The sequence below is a fragment of the Bos taurus genome, chromosome 19 (assembly GCF_002263795.3).
Source record: "Bos taurus isolate L1 Dominette 01449 registration number 42190680 breed Hereford chromosome 19, ARS-UCD2.0, whole genome shotgun sequence".
Lineage (NCBI taxonomy): Eukaryota > Metazoa > Chordata > Mammalia > Artiodactyla > Bovidae > Bos > Bos taurus.
In genome coordinates, this window is record NC_037346.1 from 4,796,272 (window position 1) to 4,813,246 (window position 16,975).

The window sequence follows — 16,975 nt, forward strand, 5'->3', positions numbered from 1 at the left end:
TAGCATTAATAACTTAAAAAGTTACTGCATCCTTTTTTCAATAATCCTGAGATTAATGGGCCTCAAGACTTATGTGACACAGAAAATTAACGAGATTTGATTGGAGCAATAATCCATGAATTATGAAGGACCTCTTTACTGTGGTTATAATGAAATTAGAAAAAAAAAAATTTTTTTGGTTGAAGAAGGAAGAAAGCAAGAAGGGGGTTGAAAGAAATTATCTTAAGAAATAATACTTGCAAAATAGAAATGCATAGGTGTTCTTGATTAAATTTTTCTCCATAGGTGTCCAGCGGAGTAAGAAGACCAAGAAGCAAAGTGATGTGTTTGCTTTCTCTGTGGAAATGGGATGCACACAAAGCATGGGGGAGCCACAGCCCAGGTGCATTCTTTGAGGCAATCTTCCTGGTTTGCTGGCATCAGCCCTCATGATGCACTTTCTTGCCCCATGTTGACAAACTGACGTCCCAGAAATCCCCACAGGAAAAACACTCTTAATGCCAGGGCATAGATGCCTGGTATCCAAACGTGCTGTGCAGCTAGGTGAAGTGAAAGAGAACTCACAGCAGGAACTTCCTCCAACTCCGTCTGGCCGGAGCTATGTACGTAATCAAAATTTTCACTCTTACCATATCCCAGTGCCCTTTCTGTATTCTATGCGATGCTTTTCCTGTGTGTATTATTCTCTTCCATTTTTCATTGCTTTGAATCAAACGTGAGGAGGGAAAAACCTTAGAAATATAGCCCACTGTGGAATCTATTCAGCAAATAAGTACAACCAGATGCAGGTGCCACACAGAGAGAATCCTCTAGGTCTTTGTTCCGTGTAACTTAGATCTCGGGCGTGCGATGGGAGGGTTGCAGTGCCAGACTGAAACGGAAAGGCTTGATGTTTTACAGGGATCACATTATTTACAAGACAAATCACTTTTAAATGAGGTCGTCATGATGGGAATAGCACATGGCCAGAGGTCAGGATTCCAAGATAAAATTCTCATACCGTCCTGCCTCCAGCTGAGGGATTTTGAGATCACATAAGTTCTATGAGTCTGAGGATCCCAGCTTCAGCTCCATCAGAGGGTTTCTCTGAGGACCTCTGAACTAATACATGTGAAAATGTCCAGCATTTAAAATAATGTACAAATACAAGATATTTGCTATGGACTAAATGTGGTGCCCTAAATTGTATATGTTGAAACTTTAATCCCCATAGTATTAAGAAGTGGGGCCTTGCTTCACGAGGGCGGGGCCCTCATAAACGGATTAGTGTCCCTACGAGAATGAGAGGGCTTCCTTACTCTCGGCTCTCTGCCCTGTGTGGGTACAATGGTGGTCTATAAACCAGTTGTTGTTTTTCAGTCACTAAGTCACGGCCGACTGTTTGCGATTGAATGGACTACAGCACACCAGGCTTCCCTGTCCTTCACTATCTCCCAGAGTTTGCTCAAACTCATATCTATTGAGTCAGTGATACCATCCAACCTTCTCATCCTCTGTACCTCCTTCTGCTCATGCCTCAATCTTTCCCACCATCAAGATCTTTTCTAATGAGTCAGCTCTTTGCATCAAGTGGCCAAAGTATTGTAGCTTCAGCTTCAGCATCAATCCTTCCAATGAATATTCAGCATTGATTTCCTTTAGGATTGACTGTTTGATCTCCTTGCAGTCCAAGGGACTCTCAAGAGTCTTCTCCAGCACCACAATTCCAAGGTATCAATTCTTCAGCTCTCAGCTCTCATCGTCCATCTCTCACTTCTGTATATGACTACTGGAAAAACCATAGCTTTGACTATATGGACCTTTGTTGGCAAAATGATGTCTCTGTTTTTTAATACATACCTAGATTTGTCATAGCTTTCCTTCCAATGAGCAAGTGAATTTAATTCCGTGGCTGTAGTCACCATCCTCAGTGATTTTGGAGCCCAAGAAAATAAAATCTGCCACTTTTTAAACCAGTAAGAGGTCCCAAACCAAGAACCTGACCAGGAACTTCTCTGGTGGTTCAGTGGTTAAGACTTCACCTTCCAATGCAGAGGATGAGAATTCAATCCCTGATTAGGGAGTCATGATGCTACATGACTTGTGGCCAAAAAACAAAACATGAAAAAAAGAAGCAATGTTGTAAAAAATTCAATAGAAATGGTCCACATCATACTAGCAAGCCAAATTCAACAATACAGTTTAAAAAGTCATACACCATGATAAAGTGGGATTCATCTCAGGGATGCAAGGATTATTCAATATACACAAATCAATCAAAGTGATACACCACATCAACAAACTGAAGAATAAAAACCATATGATCATCTCAATAGATGCAGAAAAAACTTTTGACAAAATTCAGCATGCATTTACTATAAAAACTCTTCAGAAAGTGGGCATAGAGGAAGCATACCTCAACATGCTGCTGCTACTGCTAAGTCGCTTCAGTCGTGTACGACCCTGTGCGATCCCATAGACGGCAGCCCACCAGGATCCCCCATCCCCAGGATTCTCCAGGCAAGAACACTGGAGTGGGTTGCCATTGCCTTCTCCAATGCATGAAAGTGAAAAGTGAAAGTGAAATCACTCAGTCGTGTCTGACTCTTCGAGACCCCATGGACTGCAGTCTACCAGGCTCTTCTGTCCATGGGATTTTCCAGGCAAGAGTACTGGAGTGGGGTGCCATTGCCTTCTCCTACCTCAACATAATAAAGGTCATATATGACAAACCTACAGTTAACATCATACTCAATGGTGAAAAGGTGAAAGCATTTCCTCTAAGATCAGGAACACTCTCACCACTTTTATTCAACATAGTTTTGGAAGTCCTAGCTATAGTAACCAAAGAAGAAAAATAAATAAGGGGAATTCAAATTGGAAAAGAAGTTAAACTGTCACTGTTTGCAGATGACATAATACTATACATTGAAGATGCTAAAGATGTTACCAGAAAACTAGTAGAACTCTTTTATTGGAACTTGGCTACACCAGTCTATGGGTGCTTTCATATTACAATGGCAAAATTAAATAGCAAGAACAAAGACCATATTGTTGCAGGAAGGGGGACCCCTTCCAGGGCCCGAAACTGGGCTCTTGTCTAACACTTGGAAATGAATTGTCTGAGGAGACACATGTGCTGACAAAGCAAGAGATTTTATTGGGAAAGGGAACCCAGATGGAGAGCAGCAGGGTAAGGGAACCCAGGAGAACTGCTCTGCTGTGTGGCTCACAGTCTTGGGTTTTATGGTGATGAGATTAGTTTCCAGGTGGTCTTTGGCCAATCATTCTAATTCAGAGTCTTTCCTGGTGGCGCACACATCGCTCAGACAAGATGGATGCTAGCGAGAGGGATTCTGGGAAGTGGACGGACAAGCGGTGTCTCCTTTTGACCCTTCCTGAACTCTTCTGATCGGTGGTGGCTTATTAGTTCCGTATTCCTTATCACGATCTCCTAGTCATAAAACAACTCATGCAAATGGTTACTATGGTGCCTGGCCAGGGTGGGCGGTTTCAATCAGTGTGCTTCCCCTAACAATATGAATCACATGGTAAATAAAATATTTTCTCCCTGGCCCTTTATCAAAGAATTTGCTACCCACTATTCTAGGAGCTTAGGATACAGCAGTGGTAAGCAAAATTTTGGTTGTTACAAACAAAAAAGAAACAACCCTGCCCTGATGGTGTTTACATTCTAATGGGGGAAATCAGACAATATACTTAATTAACAAGTTAATCACGTAGTTAAAATTTGAAAGCTAAGTGTAATGGGAGAGAATAATCAGGGTAATGGGAATGGGGTGTCTTTACAGGCAAGGGTTGCAACTTTTTTAAAAGTGCTCTGAACAGTTCTTACAGTGAGTTAAGGGTATGGAACACTTGGCCTGGGGCTTTACAGGCTTTGTAAGAACTTTGGTTTTTACTCAGTAAAATGGAAACCCATTGGCATTATTTAAATAGAGAAACGTCATGATCTGATTTGGTTTTTAAAGCCTTTCTCCAGTTGTTCTGTTGAAAATGATGTGTAGTAGTAAGATACAATCAAAGCAGGGAGATGAGTTAATAGGTTTTTGTAATATGGCAGGCAAGAGATGATGACTGTAGCAATAGAAAAAATGAGAAATAATTGACTTCATGGAATATTCTGAAGGTAGCAGAACAGGGTTTGCTGATGGATTAGATGAGAGGAAAAGGGTCAAGGGTGACTCCCCCTCCCTCACAGCAAGGTTTTTGGCGTAAGCTGCAAGATCAGAGCTGCCATCATTTGAAGGGTGGGGCTGAAGCAGATTTGAGAGGGAGTTAGTTTCCTGGGGCTACCATAACAAACCGCCACAATTTGGTGGCTTAAAACAACAGAAATTAGTTTCTCATAGTTCTAGAGGGCAGACGTCCCAAATCAAAGTGTCAGCAGGATTGCTCTCCCTCCAAAGGCTCTAGGAAAGCCTCAGCTCTCCCTCCAAAGGCTCTAGGAAAGCCTCAGCTGAGGAAATCTTCCCTCAGCTTTTCAGCTTCTGGTGGCTCCAGGCATTTCTTAGCTTAGAGCTGAATGACCATAATCTCTGTCTCTGCCTTCAAATTAACTTCTCCTTCTCTGTGTATCTTCTCTTTTACCTCTTATAAGAATACTTGTCATTAGATTTAGAACCTACCTGGATAATTCAGGATGATCTCATCTCAAGATTTTTAACCCAATTACATCTGCAAAGATCCTTTTCCAAATAAAGTCATATTCACAGATTCCAAGTAGAATTATCTTTCAGAAGGGGCCTCATTCAAGCTTCCACAAAAAGAAGACCAGAGTTGTATATTTATATATTAAATATGAGACTCCTCTGAATTTATTGAGTGGAGATATTGAATAAAGAAGCACATGAAGATGGAAGCCAAGAGTGCACCCACCCTTGTCTCTATCCATGCTTGCTCAGATATCACAAGGGTTTCCCTAACAATGGAGTAACTGGCAAAATGGTCCTTGGTATAAAGTAATATGTGCTGCTAGATCAATCTTAATGTTGATGCCTTTAGGTGTAATACAAACAGCCTCTGCTTTCTCTTTTAAAGGATGATATGAATTTCAAATAATAAACGCTGGAGGGGGTGTGGAGAGAAGGGTACCCTTCTACACTGTTGGTGGGAATGTAAATTTGTACAGCCACTATGGAGAACAGTATGGAGTGTCCTTAAAATAACAAAAACAGAGCTAACATGTGACCCTGCAATCCCACTCCTGAGCGTGTATCTGGAGAAAAGCATGATCTGAAAGGATACCCACACCCGAATGTTCACTGCAGTACTGTTTACAATAGACAAGACATGGAAGTAACCTAAATGTCCGTCGACTGAGGAATGGATAAAGAAGATATGGTGCCTACATACAACAGCATATTACCCCATTTGCAGCAATGTGGACGGACAAAGACAGTGTCATACTGAGTTGAAGTAAGTCAAAGAAGGAGAAGTATTGTATGAGATCCCCTATATGTGGAATCTAAAAAGAAATGATACAAATGAACTTACTTACAAAGCAGAAAGAAACTCGCAGATTTAAAGAATGAATTTACGGTTGCTGGGGGAAAGGGATAGTTAGGGAGTTTGGGATGGACATGTACACACTGCTATAATAGACAGCCAGGGAGGATTTGCTGTCTGACACGGGGAACTCACACCAGGGCTCCATGACAACCTAGAAAGGTAGAATGCAGGGGAGGTTCAAAAGGGAGTGACATATGTATACCCATGGCTGATTCATGTTGATGTATAGCAGAAACCAACACAATATTGCAAAGCAATCATCCTTCAATTAAAAAAATATAAAAATAAAATGGATACCCAATAAGAACCTCCTGTATAGCACATGCAACTCTGCTCAACGTTATGTGGCACTGGACGGGAGAGGAGTTTGGGGGAGAATTGATACACATATATGTATGGCCAAGGCCCTTCACTGTCCACCTGAAACTGTCACAACATTATTAATCAGCTATACCCTAATACAAAAGAAAGAGTTTGAAAGAAAAAAAAACTGGTGTGTATTTGACCATGAAAAACAAGATTCTTGGAGGTAGAAAGAAAGCAAGGCTGTTTGTTTTCCTTCAGTGATGAGATCAAGCTTGGAAAAGTACAAAAGGCACTAATCAAGGCCACGGTTTGATTGTTCCTAGGAAAAGCCCACGGATGGAGGAGGCTGGTGGGCTACAGTCCATGGGGTCGCTAGAGTCAGACACGACTGAGCGACTTCACTTTCACTTTTCACTTTCCTGCATTGGAGAAGGAAATGGCAACCCACTCCAGTGTTCTTGCCTGGAGAATCCCAGGGACGGGGCAGCCTGGTGGGCTGCTGTCTATGGGGTCGCACAGAGTCGGACACGACTGAAGCGACTTAGCAGCAGCAGCAGCAGCAGCAGCAGCTTTGCCTTGTGAAACACTGTGAACATTTACAAACTGGGGTTAACAATCCAACCAATAGTTTGGAACAGCAACTTTCTCTACTCTACAAAGAATAAACGGTTTTGCTAGCAGCACTTTCTAACCCAGGGAGTTAACTAGCTGAGAAGGAATTTGACCATTAGACCACTTAATACTGACTCAACATAAATATTCTGCCAAATCAAAACTTCAAAGCTCAATATATTAATGAGTTCCTGGAGTCTCTGAAGACCTCTTGCTGGTCAGATAAAAGATCTATCAAGGCGCCTTCTTTTTAATTTAAAGTGAAAATTGATGCTCTCGGGGCCTCAAGTATAATCATGTTAATTTATTGGGGAACACATAAGGAATTGCCAAAAGTAGGAATGATCCAATTATTGGCTTAAATGAGTTTGGGTTTCCTTGTTTTTGTCAGTCTGGTCCATGAAGTACTTTCACTTTCAGACATTCAAAAGTTATTTACATAGGTTTGGGCCTTATTAATGCAGCTAAATAGACCCAGAGGTGGAATTACAGGCCTTCTCTAAAAAACAGTGAAGTTGATATACTAAGAATCGAATTTAAACATTAGCATTCGAGTCAAAGTTACTTTTAATAAATCACAAGAAAGTGGATGCCTTGGGACAGGATAGCTCCAGAGAATGCTGCTCAAATGTGGCTTTTTCCTCCAAAACGTTTCTGGCTCCATTTTTTTCAGAATCTGCCAGGAGAAAAAAAATCCTGACCTCATGGTTTGTTCAATGACATAAAGGAATAAGTAGCTTCCTTAAGCTCCTACCAAGTAGGGAACATTAAGAAATCATTTGTTTCATCCTGGGTACGAAAGGGGCATCTAAATGACTCTGCTACCTTACACTTTCAGGACAGAAATGAAAATGACCAGGAGAGGACTCAAGCATTGGGCTCTTTCTCTTACAGAAAGAGAAAGCAACACGCCTTGCCTCATCATCACTGCCCTTGTTCTAAGGGGGACAGCAGTGGGAAGTTTTTAAAATAATAGTCTTTGGCATTAGGAGTACTTTCGTGAATCTCCATTTTGTAATTTGCCTCTCCTGTGACTTTTGGCAAGTCACTCAACTCTTCAAAACTTCATATCTTCTTATATAGAAAAGAGATAAAAATAGTCCATATTTTTTACAAAATCTATCAGTAGAGTTAAAAGTAAAGAATAGAACATATTGCCTAACACAAGGCAAGTAGCTTTTGTAGCTATAATTATTATTGCCTGAATACTCAAAGCAAGGTTGAACTGAAGTGCTAACAATTCCACACTTTTCTGTTTGAACTAAATGTCCTTTGATTACATCTTTCACCCAATCACCCCAAATAAGAGACTTTGATGAAAGGCCAACTTTGCTGAGAATGTGATGAGAGGTTTGCTTTCCTATTAGTGAGAGTGGAAAAGCTGTTTGTTCATTTTTGTAATTTGGCTGTGGATCTAAAGGCCCTGGGGAACCTGGCTCAAAGAACTAGAAGTTATTATTGAAAACTGAACATTTTTGATGAACCTAATAGCCAAAGGCAGATCAAGTCCACATAGAATGAAACCTAAAAGTAGGGCAATGAGACAAGCAGGGCTAAGGTAAAATTCAAGCCTCAGACTGTGGCAATAAATAATGCAATGGGTCAGAGTGAGTGAGAAACAGCCTAAGCCAGCACAAATGCTGATTAGGGCCCTTTCAAGGAAGGAAAAGTCTACCAGTGGTCACTGATCTTTATTTCCTGTCACTGCGAAGTCAGAAGCCAACTATATCTAAGACCCCAACTAGATAGCAGTTTTTCCAGATTACATTCATTGTTAATTTTCCTTTATAATAGAAAGAAATTTAGTCCTTAAAAGAAAAAAAAAAAAGCTCTTACTTCTATCCTTTGGAATGTCTTACCTGCTTAACCTCATATTTTGCTCTGAGGTGGAGCTCACATTTCTCTACCTACAAGGGCACTCAGTGTCTTACTGAATAGCGTTACCAAGAGTTAAAAGACACTCTTTAAAGCCTATTGAGAGAAAAAAGAAGTGAGAATTGCGTACACAGACATGCACATATGTGTGTTGATTGGTGAGGGAGTCTCAAAGCCATCTCAAATCCTGAGGGTGAGCCTGGGTGACATGATCTCCTAATAGCCACCTGGTGATAATAGGCATCAGTCATTCAACCATTCCTTTAGCAAAAGTCTGAATTCAAACTAAATATGAATTTAGTTACTTCTGTTATTGGAATACATACTTTGTGGTTATGGACAAGGGAAAATAGGAGGTTATAATAACCCAAGTGAATGACAATATCATTTCAGATAAAATAGACAGTAAAGAAGGTCTTGAGAAATGATTGGATTCAGGATATATTTTGAAGGTGTCACTGAAATAATTGTATAAAAGAGAGGGAACTCGAGCTGACTCCAATATTTTTGGCCAGGATGACTGGGATAGAGCTGCCAGTCACTAAGATAATCCTGTGGGAGGAGCAGATTGGGAGCTTAGAAATCAAGAGTTCTGTTTTAGCCATATTAGGTCTGAAATGACAACTTCGCATCTAAGGGGGATGTGTTGAGTAGGCAGTTGGATGTAGGAGAATGATTTTGGGAGAGGCATGTGGGTTGTAGATATAAATTTAGGAGCTTTTAAGAGTTCAGATGGCTTTTAAAACCCTGAAACTGGGAGAGATAACCTAGGGAATGAGTATAGAAGCTGAGGAGAAGAGCTCTGAAGAATGGACTTCAGGGAGATGAGGAAGAAAAAACAGAAATTGAGGAAGAGAGAAAAGTAAAAGGGAAACTCATAGAGAGTAGTTCCTAGAAGCAAAGCGAAGAAAGTATTTGTGGGGAGAGAGCAAATTAGCCAAGATGGCGTGTCCAGGCTCTCTGGCCCCACGTTTTGTAAATAATGACCACATCACAGCGGAGCTCGTTTACAGCACTGCGCATGCGCTGTAATTCAAGAGGCACTCACTTGGTCGCAGGCTGTGTACGGTATGGCGTATGTGAGTTCCACCTAGAAAGCTGCAGCATTACTGCTGTGTCAGGGCCGTGTCCACTGGGTCAGCCACGACAGGAGAGAATTTAGTGTGTCTACTGTTAGAGCTGCTGTGGCAACCAGGAGAGAATACAGTTATGGCCACTGCGCCAGCCAGGAGCGAGGTTGTGTTAGGTTAGGTTATGCTATGGCTTCTGCAGCAGCTGCTGAGTCATCCAGGAGAGCATAAATGCTTTTGTATTTCTACGATTCCTCGCATCTTCTTCCAGCCTCTTAGCTCACTCCTTGCCTACCCTAGGTTCAGCAAACAGTGAGGACAGTGTGAACAGCAAGACAGTTGGTGCTATGAACAGGATCAGCAATACCATATTTCAAGAAGAGAATTGATCCGCTCTTCCTAATGATATTGATAGACCTAATGTGATAGGGAATAATAATCACCTACAGTATTTGGTACCATGGTGATCATAAAGACTGAGAGCAATACTCTTTCAGTGAAAGAGGAAATAAAAAATCAATTTAATGTGGGTTCAAAAGAGACTGAAAATAAAGGAAATGGAAACAGCAAATGTAGACACCTGGTTTTGGGGAATTTTTTTGTAAAAGGGAGAAAACCTTGACAAAGAGGTCAAACCACTTGCTAGTTTCCTGAATCATGGGGTGATTTAGGATACCATTAGGTTCCAGATCAAAATCCAAGTTGGCGACACTCTAAAGATCATATGTTCAACCCCACTAGAATAGTGGAAGAGGAAAGAGATGAGTAAGTTAGTCCTGAAAGAAAAGTGAAAGTTGCTCAGTCCTATCTTACTCTTTGCGACCCCATGGACAGTACAGTCTATGGAATTCTCCAGGCCAGAATACTGGAGTGGCTACTCGTTCCCTTCTCCAGAGGCTCTTCCCAACCCAGGGATCAAATCCAGGTCTCCCACACTGCAGGCAGATTCTTTACCAGCTGAGTCACCAGGGAAGCAAATGAATCCTACTCATCAAAAAGGTTTTAGTCAAGTAGTCTGACTTACGATGTCAGAATCAGAAAAAAAAAAAAAATGTAATTGCTTTTAATCCTTCAAACAATCCAATTACTTCCATATAGCAGACCCTACGCATCTGTGAATTTAACAGTAGGGGATTTTTGAATGTTCATACATCACTCTAAAGGTTGAAGATGTGTGGCTATTTGCAATTTTGCTAAGGAGAAATCTGGAATGTGTGTGCTGTCAGTCTGGTGTGGGGAAAAGGACCGCTTAACCCTACCTTCTAGCACCTGCATTTCATTCAGCTTTGCGGTTTCAACTGACTCATGTGAATGATAATATGTGGCAACAGTCTCAGGTAAGTTATTTAAGTTTTTTTTTTCCGTATTTTACAAAAAAGAAAATATACCATTAAAATTCCTGTTTAGAGTAACTATATTTTCTGCTATGCTAAGTTGCTTCAGTAATGTCTGATTCTTTGAGACTTAATGAACTATAGCCTACTAGACTCCTCTGTCCATGGAATTCTCCAGGCAAGAATACTGGAGTGGGTTGCCATGCCCTTCTCCAGGGGATCTTCCTGACCCAGGTATTGAACCCACATCTCTTGTGTCTCCTGTGTTGGCAGGCATGTTCTTTACCACAAACACCACCTGGGAAGTCCAATAGTATATTAAACAGAACATTTGTTATAATCTTAGGACTTTAACTGAAGCTCTCAGGTTGAAAACAATAAAATCCCAAGATCTTTTTTTTTTTTTTCTCTCTGCATGGCTAAATATCTAAGCACCATCATGAATAACAAAATGAACAAGGAAATTAATGATGAATTTGACTGATACAGGGGAGACAAGTAGAAATAGCTAGCATTCAACCTCAGTAGACAACATACTTAACTTATAATCACATAAAATTCTAGCCAAAATACACATATTCATGCAAGTTACTATATTTACTTTCAGAATCAGAACCCCTTTGTTTGTGGCAAAACAACAGATTTTTATGATATATATCCCTTGGGTTATGCAAAGAAAATTAAATTGAAATACAGACTTACAAGGTGTGATTTGTAAGAAAAGAGAAAGGGTCTAAGCACAAAGCAAAACAAACAAACAAAAAAAAACACAAAAATAAGAATATAGTAGAAAGTCAGGGGAACTGAAAAATTGAATTTGGCATGTGATTTTATAATTTAAAATAATTAAAGACCCTATAATGGTTTGATCTATGATTGTACAAATTCTTATCAAATCATTATTGAATATAAGATGAATCCATGTTGCATTAAAACATAAACACATCAATGCAGTGACTATGAAAACTTTTAATCATCTTCTGTTTCTGTCTTATGAGTCTAGAAATTCAAATGATTATTGAATGGAACTGGTAGGAGAATTTTCATACAAGGGAAGAATTCTTTTCCTTTGTCTCTCTCTAAAGGTGGCGTCTCCCCTTTATCATGCCAAGAGAAATAATGTTTAAATATTGGGTTGATATCAGAAAAGAAGTGGTTTAATACTGGTTTAATGCCCTTTGAGCAAGAAAAATTCATAGGCCAGTCCCACGTTGCTATGGAGCCAAAGTGAAGCTAGGGATAGAGATGTTTAAAGAGTCTGCTGCGTAGCCAGGAGTTTAAGGGCACAAATGAACACAAATAGTAGTCACTGGGGAAATCTGAAGGTGAGAGACTGGCTGAATCATCCCTTGTCTGTACATTTAGAAGAGGGCCATTATTAATACATAGTGATAGATGATCACTCCTAGATAGAATCTGGGGAGACTGTGCTTCAGGATTTGGAAGAATAAGGAGGTATGAGTGTCCTAGGGCACAAGTAACTGTTGTGTTGGGCTTCTACCAAAGAGCATGCTTTGCTGAAATAGAGCAAGCAACTTGTAAGAGGTTGTAGGGATTTCTGCTGCAGGCAAAAGTTTTGGAGGGTGTCAGGAGGTCCAGCCGCACCCCTATCAGGAGCCTGTGCATAAGAGATGTGCCTGTAGGGCCCTTTGGAGAAGCCACTGGTAAACCTGCAGAAGAGTCAACATCTGGATGCCTGCCGTGAGATAGTGCATGTACAACCACAAGAGAAACACAAACAACGAAATAAAAAAATTCTCTCCTACCTTCTAGAACCCTCCTTTTGTCCTGACTTCAAAGAAGCCAGAAAAGGAGGAGGAGATGTGAAAGTCCCAGAGGAATAATGACACGACAGTTTATGCCAGTTTTTACCTCTGTTACTCTAGCATTCTAAGATATTGCCTTCACACAAGAGGAAAGTGTTGCATGTCATAAAAGACGTGGATATGTGCCGAGGTCCAGCCCTGGCTGATCCAGGGAGTTCGAAGCAGGGACAGCATCGGCAAGGATCAGGATACAATATTAGATATTAATTAGATATTAGATATTAATTAGATATTAGATATTATCAATTAGATATTAATTAGAGATGTAAAGAGTAATAGAATGAGGATAGCTCAGTAGGAAAGTTCAGTGGAGAAAAGAGGCTGGGTAGCTTGGTTTATGCGGGAGACCAATAAAACTTCAAGACAAGAAGTTTGCACCACTTACGTAGGCCGCAGGCGTCCTTCCATTCTCCCAAAGGAGAGGAGACACTGAGGCCTCTCCGGTCGGATCTTAGAAGCCCAGGCAAAATTAGTAAGCTTGGTGGGTTCCGCGCTCCAGATGGAGACTCAGCCAGAGTTTGAGAGAGAGAACGACATGGGGAGACCAGTATTTCGAGGAACTGATCCCAATTCTTTATTTTCCATGGTCTACTTTTATACACTGAGATGTTATGCAAAAGTCGCGCAGGGTCAGCAGTCCTGACTTTTATCAAAGTCAGGTGCTTCATACAAATGTATACAGAGGTCTTAGGGGTGTTACATCATCTTCTGGCCAGAGGGCCTGCTGACAATTTATGACCCTCTCCTTGTGACAGCGGTCAGTCAACCAGGACACTTATTTCTCCAGGGGTGATTATTCTTAAAAAAGACTCCACCTTCCGAAGGTACCAGATAAAGTTACATTCCTATAGGGTGAGGGTGTAGTGGGTTTTAATTAAGGAAACAATTTACTTAGCCTAAGGTCTAATGTGATTAATATCAAAGGTTAATATTTATTTCTTTTATATATTCATTAGTGTGTATAAGGGCAGGGGATGTGAAGACTTAGCAACAAACATTGGCTCAACAAATGAAAAACCCTTCACCAATACAATTTCTAATCAGCCCACTATACTTATACTAATGGTTTTCTAACTTTTCTAAGGAACCTGTTTTTAGAAGGTTTAAAGCATCTCGTGCCTTTCACGGTTGGGAGGCTGTGAGCAATCACATGTGGCCGGACAAGCCTGTCAGGCAGGCTAGAGAACCTTCAGAGGAGTTTCTAGGTTAAAACACTCTTGTCACGCCCAGGAGTTTTTATTAACTGGAGCTCTAAGTTAACTCCTTCTCCGAAAGAGGTGGTGGGGGACAACCCCCCATAAAGTCAGAGGTGTAGGTGAGAGCACAAAGTAGTAAAGTAAGCAGGCTCTGGTTATGGGGGTAGATGCTCGAGGATTTCCAAGGGGGACTCCTGAGGCTCAATCCCGCCTTTGCGTATGTCGAGCCTCCTTCCTCATGACCTTTGCCACGGGCGGAGTGCATCACGCTGGCCCCCAACAGATATGGATATAAGGCTCTGAGAATGCAGAGGTAAGATTACAAGCTACTCACTCCTTGTTGGAGTCCTCTTTTGTGACTAATAGAAACTGAGAAATAAATTGTGAGGGAATGTGACTTTGTGTTCAACAGCCCATTCCCTGTTAGATTGAACGTCATCTAATTGGCAGAGTGGGCATTAACACAACTGGAGCACTGGAGGAAAGCATGGTCGATACTAGACAACTCTAGATATTGATTTTAGATTATAAAATCATTAATCAATTGTACTATACATCTAGCTTTATTATTTCCCAAAAAGCATGTGGAGAAATAGGAAGTCAGTGACAACCATTATATAATACTTTGAAGGGGTGACCATGTTGTCGTTAACTGCCATAGCGACATCTTTTATTCTTCAAATCCATCCACACTCAGATAGCTTGTTTTTCTTCCGATTGCTGATATTCAGTGAGGCCAAGCAACAAAAGTCATTCACTTTTTTTTGGAACTTTAAGCTTCCAACTGTAGAGGTTTTTGTAATTTTTGGTTAATACTAAATGGTAATTATGATTGCATATTCAACAACAGATCAGATACGTATTTCCTAAGTGTATGCCATCCACAGACATCCATTCATCAAACGTTTGATGAGAACTTACATTATTCTTCAGTTCTGCCAACAATCAGGGACTCTGTGCAGGAAATAGTCTCCATATGACTTGAAAGGACTCCAGCCTAATTGCAAAGTCTAACAAGGAAATTGTAAGTATGATATATTGTGTTGAGTGGTATATAAAGATAAATAAACAATACTCAACACGTGCCAATTACTTGCCATATATCTGTGAGTTGGTGACATCAAGTTGTCTATCAAGGATTCATATTCTTCTTCTGAAGGAAAGAGTTACTGCTGGGAAGAAGCTTCCCACATAGCTACTACCTTTCCCAGCTGCAGTCAGATATAAAGAGGACCATGTACTATGGCCAATGGAATGTGGGCAGAAGTGATGTTTTCTGAATTTCTCCATTAACCCTTCTCCTCCTCCCCAGGCATATATCCCAGCACTGTCACCTGAAATAAATAGACAGATAATAGACCATCCAAGACAAACTTAAAAGTTACATGCTGATGATGGCAGAGACTCCATCAGCTGGGCCCCTGACTCACTGTGTGGAACAAAGTCGACCCTCTCTCATTTATAGAGTGAAAAATAAACTTCTGTGTTGTAAAACAACTGAGATTTGGGTATTTGTTGGCTAAGCAGCTACTTTGCCATTACTAATATACCCAAAGCACTTGTTACAAATGCCTGATATGATTAATCCTTTAAATCAATCACAACAAACTTAGGAAATGATTACTGCTATTATCCAGATTTTATCAATGAGGAAACTGAGGTCCAGAAAGGAGATGCCATCTGTTCATGTTCACAGAGGTAGTAAGTAGTGACGGCACTTTATCAGTGAGTAATAATAAAGAGTAGAGTCATTATGGGCCCTGACCTTGAAGAGGTTTCAATCTCAAGGTTCAGATTATATAGATGTGAAAATTCCTAAATAGAAAAAAATCAAAAGCCTGAACAAGAAACCTAAAATCTCATCTGCATATTTCCAGAATGAATCTCCCTAAGTAATTAGAAAATGCAGTAATAATCCAATGATAGAAAGTTAAAATGATTTAAAATTATATGGCTTGGAAAAATTAATTCAGAAGAAATTAATGGTAGAAAGACATATACATTTGGCTTAACAGAATATAAATTTAAAACAATATAATTTTTATGCTTTCTAAGAGTGAGCTTAAAATCAGAAGTGTTTTATAATCAGTTTTAAATTTAATTTTATTCTTAAGTATTTTAAGCTAATTAAACCAACTATTGAATATTGAAATTTCTTTATGGGTATTTATCCACAAAGTTTTTATTTATAGATGCTTATCTGACTTATTCAAGACAAGGGGGAAGAATTTGAGGCAGCTTATAGAAAAGTGAACAATTGAATAATGTAAAACCTAGAAATAAGTGAGATAATTGGTGTGAAAAAGCCATGAAATAAAAAAATGTCAAAGATAAGACTGATGCAAAATTTGTAACAGATAATACATTTTCACAAGAGGACATGCATATTTATATCTGGTTTTCTGAGCAAAGAATAGTGAAAATATGATTAATTACTAGATTTACAATATTGTCAAGAGGAAGTCCAGCCTTTCCTGCTTGAGCATGAATGGAATTTATTCTGCATCCTCACATAGAAGAAGCTGTGTAACATAATAGACTATAAAGCTTCAATACCAGTATAAAACATGCAGCTGCAAGATTCACACAGCTGTTTCTTGTATAACACCCTTCAATACTGACCTTGGTGTCATTCCAAACCTAGCTCAGTAAAGACAGTTTATAAAGAGTCAAAATAATGCAGTCTGGGTATACAGTTCTCTAACTGCCTGAGCTGACCTTTAATTATTCCATCCCATCTACTTATTGGGAGATGATATAACCCACTTGGATAATAAACTAGATCAGCCTGAAAGCATTGACAGAAGCACATAGTTATTGAGTATTTACCGTAGACAGCTGAGAAGGTTGATTGTAGGAGGAATGGGGATTACAATCCCTGAGAGAAGAAATTAGGACCCATATTAAGCAAAACAGAAGAAAGAAAAAAAGAAAAAGAATAAAGCAAAACTCCATTGACACAGAATTTATGTAAAGATAAGCATGTAATAATAGTAAACAATAAAAAAGTCATCATTATCTTTAGATTCTCTTTTTATACAAAGAATGACCTGGAGCATCAAGGCACATATTTTGTTTTTTCTTTTTTTATGTATTTATTTTTAACCATTTATCATTGTTTTATTTTATTTGTTTACTTTTTTTAACTTTTTCTTTTGCATTGGGGTATAGCTGATTAACAATGCTGTGACAGTTTCGGGTGAAGGGACTCAGCCATACATATATATGTCTCCATTCTCCCCCAA